Raw genomic sequence first — 16,038 nt, forward strand, 5'->3', positions numbered from 1 at the left:
TTAACATCAGCCGTCACACCTCTCTGCTGCATTTCTTTTACCAGTGAAGACAGTGGTATGATTAAAGTTTTAAAGTTTAAACTTGCAGATCTTATCAGTGTACCAGAGTACTGCCAGAGACACATCATGCTCTCTCTTGTTTACCTCGAGTCTATTCCACAGGGATTGCCTCGATGGGCTGCTACTGGGCCTGAGAGATCCTGGGGAGAAATACTTTCCCAGATGCAACTTCAAGGAGGAGATGAGCTAGTCTTTTCTGTTCAGTCCCATAAGAATCTTCACATGAACACTATTTATCAAAAGCAGTATCTTTTACTACATAAACAAGCAACAGACTACACATCATTGATTACCATCATCATACCTCAGTAACACTTACTCAGATTTAGGAAAACATAAACGGAGTTAACAGACAACAAAACCAAACACAACTGTGATCGCAGAGATGAGCATATTTTGAGTTCACCAAAACATTTATCTTCAGGATTTTTAGCAGGTAAACTCTGTAAGCCTTCTACTACTTCTGTCTCACTATATTTAGTGGCCTTAGTATCACCTAGAATATATGCAGGACTTAAAAACACAATACAGAATGCAGTCAAGTAATGTAAAGACTGTAATGTAATATGCTCTTGGCTATTGACCATTTTCTTTCCTGCCTTCACGATGTCCTTTATGTACTCAACTTTCAGAACAGTTCAAACTATCTGCCACCAAAAGGTACTAGCCTTTCTTTGAACCCCATTCCCAAGTGGGATGCTAACGCTTGGAGGCCTGTGCACCAAGTTACACACGTGCGCATCAAAACAGACATGGCCCCAGCTCTAAACACCTCACTGAGTAGACACTGGACCCACCCATGTACCCCAACATTTGCTGCAGGCTCCTCCCAGGTACAGGCAGCCACTAGGTGGAATCATCCCCCAGGCCACCAGTGGGACCACCCCGATAAAATATTCGGTGCTCTTCCCATCAGCCAGAATCCAGTGGGCACTCTTGTAGTGTAACCATACAAGATTAATTTCAATTAATATACGATTTACTCTTGGGCATACACTGCATCTTTCAGTCGGGCAAGGACAAGAATGAATAATGAATGCCAAAGATCCAACCACCAGTGCTCATTTAAAGGCTATGGTATTTGTCCTGCTATTTATACTTCCAAGGTTAATCATCCAGCTGTATATAAACATCTAACTAGTTAAAGACCACACTATATATTTTCCTCTGGTTTTTAATTTCTTTAATTTGTATTAAGGTCTTTTCTGAATACTTACTATTGATGTTTTCTATACCTGGTCTGCAGCTCAGGGAGTTAATTACTATCCTGCTGAAAAGCTTTAAATAGCCTTATAAAGAGTCTGAAAACAAATATAACTTCACCTAACTATATGGCCTTTTCAACAGTTATTTTAATAAAGAAAAGAGTTACTATAAATTAAGTTGGAAGTCATACATAGACAATGTCTTCATTAATAGGTGTGTAAAAACTTACAGGATTTGTCAGCCACAGGAGGTTCAGTAAACACAGAGTTCTGAGAAGTTGAATTTGCAAGCTCTACAACTTAACCAGCAAAGATACTGACTTCAGTATAAAATATGGTAGACCTACAAAGGAAATAGTTTCAAATACTCCTCCCCTGCCACTCTACCACCTCTAATTTTTATTCCAAAAATATTGTTAAATGAACTTTTATCTATTTATGAAATTGAGATCCAATGTAGGATATTCTGCTGTTCTGAAGAGAACAGCAAGTCAACATGAAATAATTTATATTTTAGCTTTTGAATGAATCTGCATAGGCATTTATTGTTCAGTTTATGTTGTAAGGCTGCCAGGCTGTCTTTTTCCATAAAAACAGCGGTGATATTTGTTACCATATCTTCACTTTTATGATTAAGTATATTGTTTAAAAACACTACTTATTTAAGAAAAAATTTACTAACCAAATAGGTAGGACAGTTTAATATTGCTCTTAAAGCAATACATTTGATGCTTGATAGTTCAAATGACAGCTGAAAAGGTCATTTTACTAAAATACAACCAGAAAACCTCTTACAAAAAACAGCAGGTCAGCATTACATTAATTCTCTTCAAGGAAGTTACTGTACTGCTAACCAAGATACTTCTTTCATAATCAAGAACAAAGTTACTAAAAACTGGAACTCTGAGGTTTCTCTGAAGTCACTAAGATATTCAGTTCTGAGAGGATGGTGAAAAAGTCATCTACATATGATAAACTATATCTGAACTTAGAGATACTTTAAAACTTTTGTGTCACCTCACACAATTCAACATGACTTTAATCAAAATTGCATAAAAACATCAAAAAGCAAAAATTACTAAAGGTAATTCAGTTTCAGTCAAATGCAAGAGTTGAATATGCACAGGAGTGAACTTTACCCCAGAAAACAGAACCTAAGAGGAATTCACTGAACAGCAGTCTTAGCTAATTAGTAATAGTAATTAGCTCAAAATCTTCAGAGCAGAATCAAATAATGAAATAATAAAAGTTTTCCTGTGCTTTTAAAAGTAAATATATTAACCCAACAAATAACTGGAAGCTGGCCCCATGTCTTTCAGGATATTCCAGTGTCCTAAATACAATGCAATGTTTTAAAGTTACACATCCACTCAGCCACAGTCTTCAAATTTGTTTCAAGTTCATAATAACATATTACAGTGTCATAAGGATCTAGTGAGAATTAATTACTCACCTAGTGACAGCAATATGCATTACTGATTTCTTCATCAGGGATTCCTCAAGCAGACCTTTTCCTTTAGGCTAATAAAACACTTTGTTTTCTTTAAAAGTACATATGATACATGCTAAATTAACAAAATAACTTCTTGAATTGATCTGTGTATGCTTCAGCATGTTTTCCAATTTTACTGTTGATGATTATTATCTCAATCTAAGTCCTAACTACACTAACACTACCTGGAATAACCCTGCAGAGGATATGGACCTTGTAACTCCGCTCTGCTGCTCTGATGTTAAAGCTGTACCATCTTATGACAGGTTGCTTTATTTTTTCTGGCCTTCAGCTACTCCCAGTCTCTTACTCCCTTATCTCTCTCTCTCTGTACTTCCTTCCACAGTCCATACATGCAAAATCTCATTGGCAGTGCAACCATGTCTCCCTTCAGAATTCTTCTACAACCAAGCTAGTCCGCCTAACCACACCACAAAAACAAACTCGTACAATTTAACAACCTAAAAAGGGGTAACAGCTACACCTTTCCACACAGCACCTTAAACACAAGCCCATGAAAATGAAATTTCACTTGAATTCACTCAGTGGTACAGCTGATAGAAAACCGCATGCAGATCTCTTCTCTCAATCCTAACCCAGCATCCATCCAGCAGACCTTGCTCCTTTGGCACATTTAATACCAACTAGAGGAAAACTTTTAAAAGATGGAAACACCCATAAAATTATTCAGATTTCATCCCTGTTACAATTTATTTTTATTTATTAACAAACTTTTTTGCATAGAGTATATATTTTCACATGTAATCCTTTCTAGAATCAGGCCTAGAAAGCTGCAGACACAAGTACCATTAGCATGGACTGCACATTTGAAATTTCTTCCTCAATACAGCAAAATCCAGAAATTCAAACAGTCTCCAAATTATATTAAAAATGAAAATCACTACAGCAAGTCTGAGCACAGACTTAGCAGGATATAATTAAACTATTACATGTAATATCAGAACTGAAAAAATGAATTTAAATACATCGTAAGTTAAATTTCCACACTATTATAATTAAACTATTACATGTAATATCACAAGAGTGAAAATTTAATTTAAATACTTCATTATTTAAATTTCCACACTACTGCCTCAGAAATAAATCTCTTGGAAAGACAGGTTCCATATGTCCTCCTTGGTATCAGAGTTATGAACAGAATTTAGATGCAGAAACAAGACAATGTATACTATTATGCAGGTAGATCCAAACATCCTGCTCATGATATTATAAAGGAAGTAGATGATGAAAATTTTAAAATACTCAGTATCTTCTAATAAAGCTACAGAAGCTGCTAGTAAGATGTCTGTGAAAGAATAATCTTTGTACTGATTGTTTAAGCTACTCAATCCTTCCCCCCACTCCCAACCACCTCTGTGGGGCAAATAAACACGTTCAATTTCTTAACATCCATTAAAAATGTACCAAACCAACTTTCAGGAAAGTAGGGCAAGATTTTTTTTGTAAAAATATTATAACTAGCTCATCTAAATCTTCTACTAAAACATTCTGACAGACTCGCAGTTACACAGTACTTCTCACTAGAAAAATCTGGTAAATTACTTCCAAATAATTAAAAAACATAATTTCCCTTCTAATCAGACAATTTTCCTTTTGTCTGTGTACTGAAATGTAACTAAGCACACCAATACTCATTTGAACATTTTTATTTTGCATCACGTAATTTACTTTAGTTGGAAATATTCTTGGGGCGGATGATGGGGATAGACAACACAACTCGTTTTTGCAATCACATTTACAAATTATCCAACCAGCCTGTCACTTTTCTTGGACAAAAATGAAGGATTCCAATCTCTGTTCCACAAGACAGAAGAACATCCTAAAAACAGACTATCCCAATAAACAGAACATAGTAAATAGCTTCTACAAGATAATTTGTATTCCAATCTCCATTAGCAATGCAGATAATGGGAATATTTCCCGCACCTCTCCAACTCCACAGGAATTCTAAGTCTTACCACCTTCACCACTTTCTGCTTTACCAGACATAGCTGCCTATCTATTAAAAGGCACTAAATTGTTACTTTAGTTATTAGTTACTGCTTAAAGAAGCAGCAAACACAATTTTGCCAGGATTCTAGCTAAGTATATAAAGCGTCTATTCTGACTCTACAACACTATGCCTAAAACCCAGTAAAATCCCTCAAGAGCATTCACCTGTCCAGCCTCTTGGTTGCCTCATTCTCCCTGTTAGCCTAGAAACAAGATGCTCAAGATGGACAAATAATGAAGTTTTGAGCAGTATCTAGATCTTCCTCTCTCTGTATTCCTGCTAGAATGCACAGCAAAGGAGCAAAGGAAAATGCTGACATCATTTTACTCCTATGGAATTTCTCTTACTTGAAAAAATAACAAACAGCAACAACAACCAAAGCAGTGGGGATTGCTGGAATATGCCCATGAAACAGGCATAATAGGTAAGAGAAGTTCAGCCTCCATTTTTTCTTCTTGGGACACATATAGATCTCTTTGACCCTTACTTTCCTTCCAATTCCACTGCTCATGAGCAGAAAAGCTGGAGGGTCACATACCCAATCCAAATTTGCACAGTCTGTGGACTGAAAGGATCTTAATCCCAACGGTGCCCCCAACAGACAGATAAAGTTCTGTTACTGTGTTAATATCTGTCAAGCAGAACGTGGTGGGGATATACGCTGCTGAGGCTTTTAATGGCCTGTCTCAGGATTTCCCCTATAATTGTCAAGTCTTTGAAAATAAGTAACATTATGAACATACTACTCGTTTTATTCAAGTCACCTACTTTATTCAATTCATTTATTCATCGCCTCTTATACCTCAACGATGAAAAGAGAAGACTTTGATACCTATATGATATGCTTTATTGACTGGAAGAGAATGATTGTACACTACCATTTTAGCATATCCATACTAACAAGAAACAGCAGATGGAGGATTAGTACAACATAAAATCTGTACAGTTACATGTCAAGTAACAATCAAGTTCTATGCTATTTGCTTTTATAAGGCATAGTTTTGCCTTAAATAATAAAGAAAAATGTCAAATACAGACTCCCATGGATTGTGAGGAGCTTGCAATAGCTAGGGTTTAAGCACCGCAGTGAAGTACTCAGTTTTACACAATTATCTACTGAATCATCACGAGTTCACTTCTGACAGCTAAGAAACCAAAGTCGATCAGCAATTCCTACTTCATTCCAGGAACACAGAAGGAATATATGGTGTACAACAGAAACCATAAACATTTGAAAGGGTTTGAATGAGGAAAAGCAACTACACATAGCACAGAGGCCTCTGATCCCAAACTTATAAATTACAGCCCAAATCACTTATACACAGAAAACACCAGAATACAGGAATGCGTTTTATTTGAAAGGAAGGACGAGCAAATCATACTATTTTCACCCTTCAGATCAGTATCAGGTACTGCAATGAGTAATTAAAACAAAGGCAAGACAGAAAAAAAAAAAAAAAAGCACCGCACTTGCGCTTTTCTCAAAGTTTCACAAGACGACTCAATACGCGTACACTTTGAATCGAGACGACACGAGGAGAAGACAGAAACGAGTTTGTCGGAGCGAAGCGTCAGTTTGTGTCACTCCTGCATTGAGCTGTAACCTTCGGCAAACCTTGTCCCCCACCCCGCCCATCGCCGGCGAGAGGCCGCGGCCGGCGGTCCCGCCCCAGCGGCGCCCGGCTCCCAGCGCCCATAGGGTACGGCTCCCGTCAGTCTGCCATCAGCCCAGCTCCGCCTCCTCAAACAGCAGCCCTAGCCTTCCTATCCGCCTTTTGCCTTCAATAGGCCCTAAAGGACAATGCTGCTGAGGAGAAAAAAAAAAAAAAAAAAAAAAAAAAAAAAAAAAGCGCGAGCCGCCAGATCGGCCCCCGGGGCAGCGCTGTAACGCCGCGGCTCAGCCGGGGCGGCTTCCATCGGCCCAGCCCGGCCCCAGCTCCCCTCCCCGCTGCGCGGCCGCTGCTGCGCTCTGAACGTTCGCACGGATGAAAGGTCACGGCGTGAGCAGGGCCCGGCAGCGGCACAATCCTGTCACCTCAACCTCGGGGTCAGGCGGGGCAGACGAGGCGCTGCCCGGATCGGGATCTCCCTACTCCGACCCGAACCGCCACATCCTCCCCTCTCCCATCTGCCGGCGCCGGGTGACACCGGCGCGGGCCGGCACCCGCGGCGGGTGGGTGCCGGGTGCCGCCTTCCCCTCCCTCCTTCTCCCTCTGCTCCCGGGCGTGACCCGGCCCGAGGGCACCGCGCCGCGGCTCCCGCTCCCGGCTGGCGCCTCCCTCCCGGCCGCGGCACAAGCCGCTCACCTGGCGCCGGGTCCCGCCGGGATTGAAGAGCGCGGAGCCGGCGGCAGCCAGGGAGGGCTCAGCTCCCCTCCCGGGCAGCGCTGTGACCGGGGCCCCCGGCCCCGCCTCCGAGCCCTGCCCGCCGCCGGCCGGCAGCCGCCCCCCGCCCGGCCCCCGGCGCTCCTGTCACCCCCTCCCCGGCCCCTTCCTCCCGCGGCCCCCGGCACGTTCCCGCCGCCTTGCGCCGGGCGCAGCCCGGGAGCGGGACGCGCCGTCCCCAACCGTCCTCCCTAGGGACCAGGCCCGGCCCCGCAACTCCTCCTCTTCCCGGGCTGTTAGCGGAGAGGACAGGGATGCGCGGGCCTTCCCGGCCGGGCCCCGAGCCGCCGGCCCGGCGCTGCCGGGGCTCCAGCCCGCCTGTCCCAACGCAGCGGCGGGAAGGAAGCGGGGGAGGGGAAGGGCGCCCGCCGCCGCCTCCCGGCTCCGTCCTCCCGTTCCACGGGCAGGGCGGCTGCCAGTCTCCCTCCCTCCCTTCAGCCCTGCCCCTCCCTCTGCTCCCCGGGCCCGCGGCGGGCATTTACCTGCCGTGGCGGCGCAGAGCGGGGCCCTGGGGCCTCTGGCAGCCGGAGGAGGCAGCGGACTCCGTCCCGGTGCTGCCGTCCCCGAGTGAGGCGGGCGGGACGGAGCCGGACCTGCCCCGGGAGGCGTTACGTAAACCGGCGGCGGCGGCGGTTCCAGCGCCACGGGGAGGGAGGGAGAGAGGGAGGAGGAAGGAGGGGGCCGGGCCGGCCGCTCCGTCACCCGGCAACGGGACTCAGCGCCCCGGCCGACCGCGCCGCCGGCTCCGCCCCGTATCCCTCCGCCCAGAGGGCGGCCCGGATCCCCGATGCCGGAGCCGGGGGGCTGCGCCGGGCGGGCGGGAAGGGGATTCCGACCATCGCGCCGGTGGGCGGGGGGCGAGGGACGGCGGGACCGGTCCGCTCCGTCCCGTCCCCTTCCCTCTCCCTGTCTCTGTCGTCGGTCGGGCCCGCGGCCCGGAGAGCCGCCTTCATGTCAGGGCCGCGGCGCAGGAAGGGCGGGGGGAAGGGGAAGCGTCCTTTGCCCTGGTTGTACAGCCTCCCGCCCGCTCCGGGAGCGCCGCGCTGTCCGCCTGAGCAGGGCCCCGGGCGGAGGCGCTCGGGGAGCCGGCGGCCTCAGCGGCGCGGCCTGTGCGCGGTGCCGCCGGGGAGCGGAGCGGCCGGGCAGGGCCGGGCGGGAATGCGAGGGCGGGAGCGGGGGATAATGATGGAGCGTAGCGGTGTTTGTCATGTGAGGTCCTTTTGAAATGCTGAACGACTCCGGGGGCAAGGTTAGCAAATAAAGGTTTATTATACTGCGCAATGAAAGCCCGTCTGGAAGGGAAGTCGTCTGTTGGAAGATTGTTACCATTGAAAGTCGGGTTTAGTAGGTGAGCTCCTCGGGAGCCGCAGAGATTTTGTTCCAATTGATTAAATGCCAGTTTAATCACAACTGTTTACACAACCGTGGAGTAATAAAAGGGCAACATTTTTAGCATAGTACGTGGGTGAAAATGGGCCACTGTAAGGCTGAAAATATGACAAGACACACCAAAGTACTCATTAAGCTTCTTAATTGGGAAAATAATGATGCCCTTTTCAGGTATACACCACCACCCCACATTTCTCAAATACATGAACACATATGAGCCTAAGGAAAGTCAATATTATGTAAGATGTCATGTAAGTCTTCTGTCTGTGTAATCCTGAGGTTTCTTCGTTTTGTTCACTGCTCCTAGAGTTCCAAAATGCAGTATGTCATCCATGCTGGCTCACACTGCTGCTTTTGTGCACAACATCTTCAGTCACTGGAACCAATATTGCCTTTGAAAACATGATCCCCCAGTACCAGATGTAGTCCCATTTAGGCCTTTCGGCAGTTAAGTCCGTATGTAAAAAATACATCTCATAAGAAACATGAATGCAAACACTGCCTCCCAGCCTGTATACTCATTTCCTGATGCAGAGCAACATTATACTTATTTTTGTCTTAGCTAGGGTTTGCCAATTTTGAGCATCCTTAGCGCCTAATTTAGTCATAAATCTGATTTAGGGTAGCCAAAAGTTAAGTATGCAGGATTGTGTAGCTGCATGAACTACCAGCATTCTTTTAAATGCTGCTGAGGCAGTAATTAATGTGGTATGAACATACAGTTAATCAGTTACTTTCTCCAAACCTTGCAGGAATATTCTGGGAAAAACTTGGGAAAAAAAAAAAAAAAGAAAGTAATGCTTTAAATTGTGTGATAAAAGAACAGAATTGTTCTCTGAACCATTTAATTACTGTTCAATTTATTTTCTTGTTATGAAAAGCTGAAACTGAAAAGCTTTGGGGGGAAAATCCTGCTGACTGTTTTCTGCTGAGTCATTCCCGGGTTTATCAGAAGCGTTTCACCACCACTGTAACACAACTCGCGCCAATCACAATCAAATCTCCTTTTGTCAGGAGCTCAGAATTTGAATTCCTCTTTTCAAGGTAGAATAAATATACTAAAATGGGGCACCTGGGATTTGTCTGTAGTAACAATTGGCACCTATTTAAATCAATCTCCATACAGTCTTACGCACATACTCAATGTATTAGTAATGTGTATCATCAATAAGAATCCACTTACTCTATTTCACCCTTTCTAAACATTTTTTCTCTGAAAGCTCTGTCGAAGGAACAGATGCTCAGAACACTGCTGTTCTCCTAATGGAGCAAGTCAGAGCTTGGAGGCCAATGACAGATTATTCTGAATATTCACGTAGTTGCTGTGTGACATTTCAAATTGACAGTTCTGGTTTTGTGGTCAGATCTCAGGAATCCTGACAGTGGAACTTTTTTGTTTGTTTGTTGGTTTTTGCTGGCTTTTATTTTCCTAACAACCAACCCAGTTCTGATCTCCATTTGGCAAGCATTTTAGAAACAGCTGGTACATGACCATATGCCGTGCTGGCACTGCTGTGAGCTTATTTCCCACTTGTCCTCCTGGTCAATCAGAGTTGCTCCATGTGCTGAAGGACAGCTGGTCCCTTGGCATGCAAAGCAGCTAATGAACTTTTCCTACAAAAAGCCTTAGGGATAGAGCACATGAGCTGCAGTCAGTGGTTTTTCCTTTCTGAAGTGCTATGAAAGATGGAAGTTTTCTATGGGGACCCTGTTTATTGCCTCTGTGTGACAACCTGCACCCTGTGAGAACAACTATGTGGGTGTGCTTTGTAGGTGACAGCACTTGTTTGGAAAATGAAGGCTAAATGATCTGTGTTGAAAAGAATGCTAAACCACAACTGAGTGACTGATGGACTTGTGCCTTTAGCTGTCAGCCTCAGCAAGCAGCACCATTTCCCTTTTTCATTGTGATCCCCTGAAAGGGTCTCCAATAAATTCCTAAAAATGTATCCATTTCATCAAATAGTATTTTTTTTTTAAGTAACCTCCTGAAGTAGAAATTGCACAGCACTTCAGTATTACATAGCCACAGCTTTTAGTCATTTTATTGTCAGTCATCCCTCTTACTTCCTTAAAATCAATCAGTTTATAAAATTCCCTAAAATTTCCTTGTAGTTGCAATAAAAACCCCCTGATTTTCCCTGAGCAGGGATTACGAAATTCCTGATAAAAACAATCTGCCCATTCAGCATTTTAGAAATGGAGCTATAGTACAGTTTGCGAGGGAATACGTAGTTTAAGAACTTCAAAGATCGTCTAAGCATGCAGGATCTAAATATACACATAAATTCATAATGTATTCTTAAAATCTAGAAAATGGATGGATGTTAATGTAAACTGAAACAGGGAATATCCAACAGACTCATGATGAGTTTTATTTGAAATCTTGATGCACAGATTCAAAATTATAATTATCTCTTTGAAACTACTTTTCTTAATTCCATGAAGGGTTGCCTAACTTTTTTTTTTTTCAGGGCCCATTTCAGGATTTGAGCAAAGACGTTCACACCTCCCAGAAGTAATAACTTGGTTCAAATGACACATTCAAAAGGCATTCCTCAGCACTAGATCAGGTTTCAGATTCCTTTTTACTGATCCCTCTTTCCTAATAATATCCCTGTGCAGTGAAAAACCAAGCTCTACATACCCACAGGATCAGAGGACCACTCTGTTGTCAGCATCAAGGACCCATCTACTGCAGTGAATGGAATGTGACATTAAATTTTAGTGGAGCTTTCATGAGGCCACAGTTCAACCCTTTTCCTTTCAGACTTCTCTCAAAGAGGTTTCAATATCTTTAACAGGAACACACTAGCGTGGTGAGCTTGGAAGATCTGAGTCACTTGAAAAATCAATTACATAATTCAAAGTAAATTTATTTTCTGTTTAATGCAACTTGATCACTATAACCTCAAAATGTATTTTTGTTTTCTTTGAACACAAACTGCATGGAGGAAACTGTCACAGAAACTGTATGTCAAGCAATTCTGTTCTGTAACAAGTGTCTGGGCTTATTGTTGGTATTTCTTTAGGACTCTACTTTTTTTTTTAATTATTCTGCTTCAGTGTTACTCTTACACTTTTTCATCCTGCAGCACTAATGATTGAGAAACCCTAATAATACCTTGAGAAACCTTTGAGCAGCCCAAAGTAATACATGAACAAGACTCTGTCTCAACATGATGGTATCTGCATAAAACAGACCACCTGAGGTCTATCGTAAAAAGTACTCAGAGAAAATGATAAAGAACCCTGATAATTGTCTGCAACAGTTTAGACAAACAGCCAAGCAGTACAAAAAGATTTTAAAATGAAAACGTTACACATAATGAATGTAAAGGTCCAAGTACCTAGATACAGCATTTGAAACCATACACCAAGGAATAGCTTTCACTTGTGGCATAATGGAAGGGCTACAGGAAGTACAGTGTTACAAAAATAAAATTGTTTTCACAAGTGATGAAATACAAAGCAAGTATTACATGCAATTACATTTTAAGGACAGTTAGTCACCATTAAATATACCAGTGTCTCAAAATCTGATCTTTTTTTGTAATGCATATGTAGAAGAATTTGATGTCATAATGAGGTATGAATTTAATTGCATTATATTTGTTACTACATCAGCTGTTGTCAAGCTACTAAGTTAATTACATGTAAGTGTTAAACTAGATGAAACACATTATGACATCTGTTTTTTCCTATATACTACAGCCATTTTAGAATTACCGTGTTGGAAATGTCTGAGGTTTTGGCAGCTCACTGTCTAACAAATAGTTCATGAATGCAATTAAACATCCTTGAGTAGCCTGCAGCATCAGCATCCAATCCTTGCATTGCTCATCAGAGATACAACATTGTTCTACACTAATCCACCTTTTCTCTTTTTTCTTTTTCTTTTTCTTTTTCTTTTTCTTTTTCTTTTCTTTTTTCTTTTTCTTTTTTTTCTTTTTCCCCCCTTTCCTCTCTCCTCCCCCCCCCTCTTCCCCCCCTCTCCTTTCTTTTTTCTCTTTTCTCTCCTTTCCCCTTTCTCTTCTTTTTTTTCTTTCTCTCTTCTTCTTCTTTCTCTTTCGCTTTCTCTTTCCCTTCCTTCCTCCCTTCCTCTCTCCTTTCTTTTCTTTCTTCTTGTTCTTCTCTTTTTCTTTTTTCTTTTCTTTTTCTTTTTCTTTTTTTTTCTTTTTTTTTTTTCTTTTTCTTTTTTCTTTTTCTTTTTCTTTTTCTTTTTCTTCTTTTTCTCTTTCTCTTTCTTTCTCTTTTTCTTTTTCTTTTTTTTCTCTCTTTTTTTCCCTTTTTTTCTCCAGATATTGGTCATATCTCAGTCAGTGAAACTGCTGAAAACAGTTGAATGCATTGTCATAGCTGACGATCTGGCCACAGGTTTGGAATAATGTACTACCATCTATACTAATGACCTATAGAAAATGAAAGGTGAAAGAAGCACTTCAAAGTTTATGATCTTAAAGCAATTGCACTGAAGGTATTATTCTTTCCTTAACATTTCTTAACAAGATATTCTGTTGCAGACCCTGGTAATAGAAAAGTACTCCTTTGTGTATTAATGGGTTATTGTCCTGGCACTTTGACATTATTTTGACTGATCAAAAAGTTTTCTTACCTAACCCAGTAAAAAACTGCAAGGCAAAAAAGGTTGCACGTTTTCAGATCCTAAAAAATTAAATAAATACCCTCAAACTTGGTTTGAAAGCTGAGACTGAAAGTGAAGGAATCTGTATACATGACTTACAGACTGTAATAAGATTATTATTGATAATATAAAATGTTGATATTTTTATGTGTGTAAACTGTTTTGTCTGTGTGGGCAAAAGACAAAAGGGCCATTGCTGCTTTCTGATAGAACTGATGGGCTGGGAAATAATAAATTCCATATATATCAAAGGACTGTTTAGAGTGACTGATTAATACCAGTAGCCATTACAAAGGGTTCATATACAAGAAGAGAAAAAGTCAAGTTTGACAAAAGCAGCATTTAAAAACAGGTATTGAATCCCAACCGAATATACTACTATTTTGATATTAGGGGAAAAAAATTGGCAGTACATGCAGAGCTCTAGTATCTGCATTTCCAAAGCTGTAGCTCTAGGAAGAGATTTCTAGCTGGTGTGATTGACTACAGGGCTGTCAGCCAGAAATAGAAACCATTTGAGCGCACAAGAGAAGGAGAGGGTATTTTTCTGTCAAGAAGAAGCTAATATTTCAATACTTTGCAACTAGACTGATATGCTCTCAAAAGTATATTTCATGATATTTGGCTTGCAATTCTAACTGAATTAGATTAGATGCTCATTTAAAGAGTTACTCATTGGAACTTGTTAATGGGAAGAAAACTACCTCATTTTTAAGGCCAGTTTACGTGTTTATGCTAAAAAAGTCTTTTCTCTCAAGGGAGTTATCGCTGTTGAGATGAAAACTACTTGTTTCTGGCTTCATTAGGATTTTGTTGTTGGTTAAATAGGGTTGTCTTTTGAGTTTGATACTATTTCAATATCAACTGTGAAGAAACAAAAAAAGCAGGCATAGCTTTAACTGGCTGAACAAAATTACGTTAAAACACCCCCACACATTTTGGCAGTTGAAGAGGTCATGAAATAATGGAACATTTAAATGCCTAAACCCAGCCAGCTTTTCCAGGTAGAGCATTCATTTGTAGGGGTCATTTCCCTTAAGAAAGTAATGGTTTTTTTTTTCTCTGAGGACTGAGGCCATGCTGTATTCACATTACATAGGGAGGAGGCACTAAAGACTGAGCTAATTAAGCTATGTCGGGTGGTATATCAGAGGAGAATATTAGATGGCAGGATTGGGCCACAAGTACAGATCACAGATGCGAGTATAATCCTACAAGATGGATTGCCTGAACATTACTTGTTAAAGGGGTAAAATGAATGCAGTATATTAAATAAGAGAATAGTTTATTTCTCAAATAGATATTTTCCTCCTAAAGTGAAGGCCAATATTCATGGCATTGAATAAGAATTGATAGCCAAAGGCATTGCTTTCTGACTTACAGCAATGTTTTGATTTTATAGATTTTTATTCCTGGGAGCATACTTCACAGATCCATGTGCTTCTGTACAGAGCAGCATTTGACTTTGAACTTTTCCAGGTAGGAAATCATATCCTTGAAAACAGGATGAAAATTCCTTGCTTCACTGTTGTGCATAAAGTGACTTCTGTATATGGAACCGAAGTATTGCTGTGGCAAAAATATTAGGACAACATTTCTTCTATAGTCAATGAAAAACTATGAGGCCCTGTAAAAAGGAATTCAGGGCACCTGTGTGAGGCACCAGATTCTCTGCTCTGACTGCCTACGTCTGCCAGCTGATCCAGCACACCCACATGCTGAAACGGAGCACTGCTTAGAGCTCATCAGTGCAAACATTTTGAAAACCATCTGAAGAGTCAGCAGGTTTGACTTTGCCAGAACGAACTCTTGACACCAAGACATTTTACAAGTAAGAGCCGTGAGAGGCTCCCACTTCACATCCACATGACTGTTCTTTCTTCCCACGCCTTGAAGCCAGTGTGGCTCATCAGGTTTCCTGCCAGGGATGGTTCTTGGCTTGTGCTACCTCCTGGTGATGCTGGGCGCCTGTTGTTGGCCAGTTGTGCTAACAGTTAAGTACTGTGTAGTCCTGTGCAAAGGTACCTGTCAATTTGGGCATTTGTCCTGGAAGACAGAAATGTTTTTTCTAGGTCTAGGACTTTTTCAGTCGAGTGAGCTGAACCCATGGATTCTGGTTTTCCCAAGGAATGAGCAAATGGTAGAATGCCCAAGGATACAGGCTACTCTGCATCCCTCTTGCTGCAGCTAGGTTATTGTTCAGAAAGGAAAGACACAACCAAGAAGAATATAAAACCAGACTCAAACTCCCTTTATCTTGTTGCTGAAGATCCTCCTTTGAATGACAAGTCTTAAAGTCTTGGGATTCAAACTCTGTTTCCATTTATATGTATACAGTTTACCAAATTTTACAGTGCAAACTGTGAACTGTCCCTCTCATGAGCAAGTTACGGGGAGTGGAAAGAGGGAGAAGTGAACCTCACCCCAAGCTATTCTCTACACTGCTGCTTCGAGCTGTCTGCTGGAAGCTCACTCCACATGCAGGATAAGAGTGCTAATGTCAGCTGGGAGTACTAAATGGAATTTGAGCTAAATCCATGAGAGCTACTCATGGATGCTAGGTGTGGGAATGGCCTCTCTGGGGATGAACTTAGGCATTTCTTTCTCAATTACAGCTTTAAGAGTTCAGTTTGGGATACTTTTAACTATCAGGGGGGAAGGTCTATATAGAAAATTTGGAAGTCCAATATTGAGACTCTAGTAAATTTTCAGCTCTTCCATGTTTATTAGGTGACCTGAATGGCCCTCTTGGATTTTAGGCACCATGCAGACTGGACTATTACAAAACTGACAGGAAGACCAATGAGCAGAAATAGGCCCTTAAATGAAACGTGTTTTTTGCCCTCTCA

The 16,038-nt window shown here is 42.0% G+C and overlaps 1 protein-coding gene across 1 annotated transcript in view; it reads right to left on the bottom strand.

Annotated features, from left to right (window-relative positions):
- KIAA0232 (KIAA0232 ortholog) overlaps nt 1-7,228 on the bottom strand; it is a 63,217-nt gene extending 55,989 nt beyond the window's left edge. The window contains exon 1 of the mRNA XM_066317232.1: nt 7,078-7,228. The gene's annotated coding sequence lies outside the window, so the exon portion shown is untranslated. The remainder of the gene's footprint in view (nt 1-7,077) is intronic.
- Nucleotides 7,229-16,038: the final 8,810 nt, after the last annotated feature.

The sequence above is a fragment of the Sylvia atricapilla genome, chromosome 4 (genome assembly GCF_009819655.1).
Source record: "Sylvia atricapilla isolate bSylAtr1 chromosome 4, bSylAtr1.pri, whole genome shotgun sequence".
Taxonomy (NCBI): Eukaryota; Metazoa; Chordata; class Aves; order Passeriformes; family Sylviidae; genus Sylvia; species Sylvia atricapilla.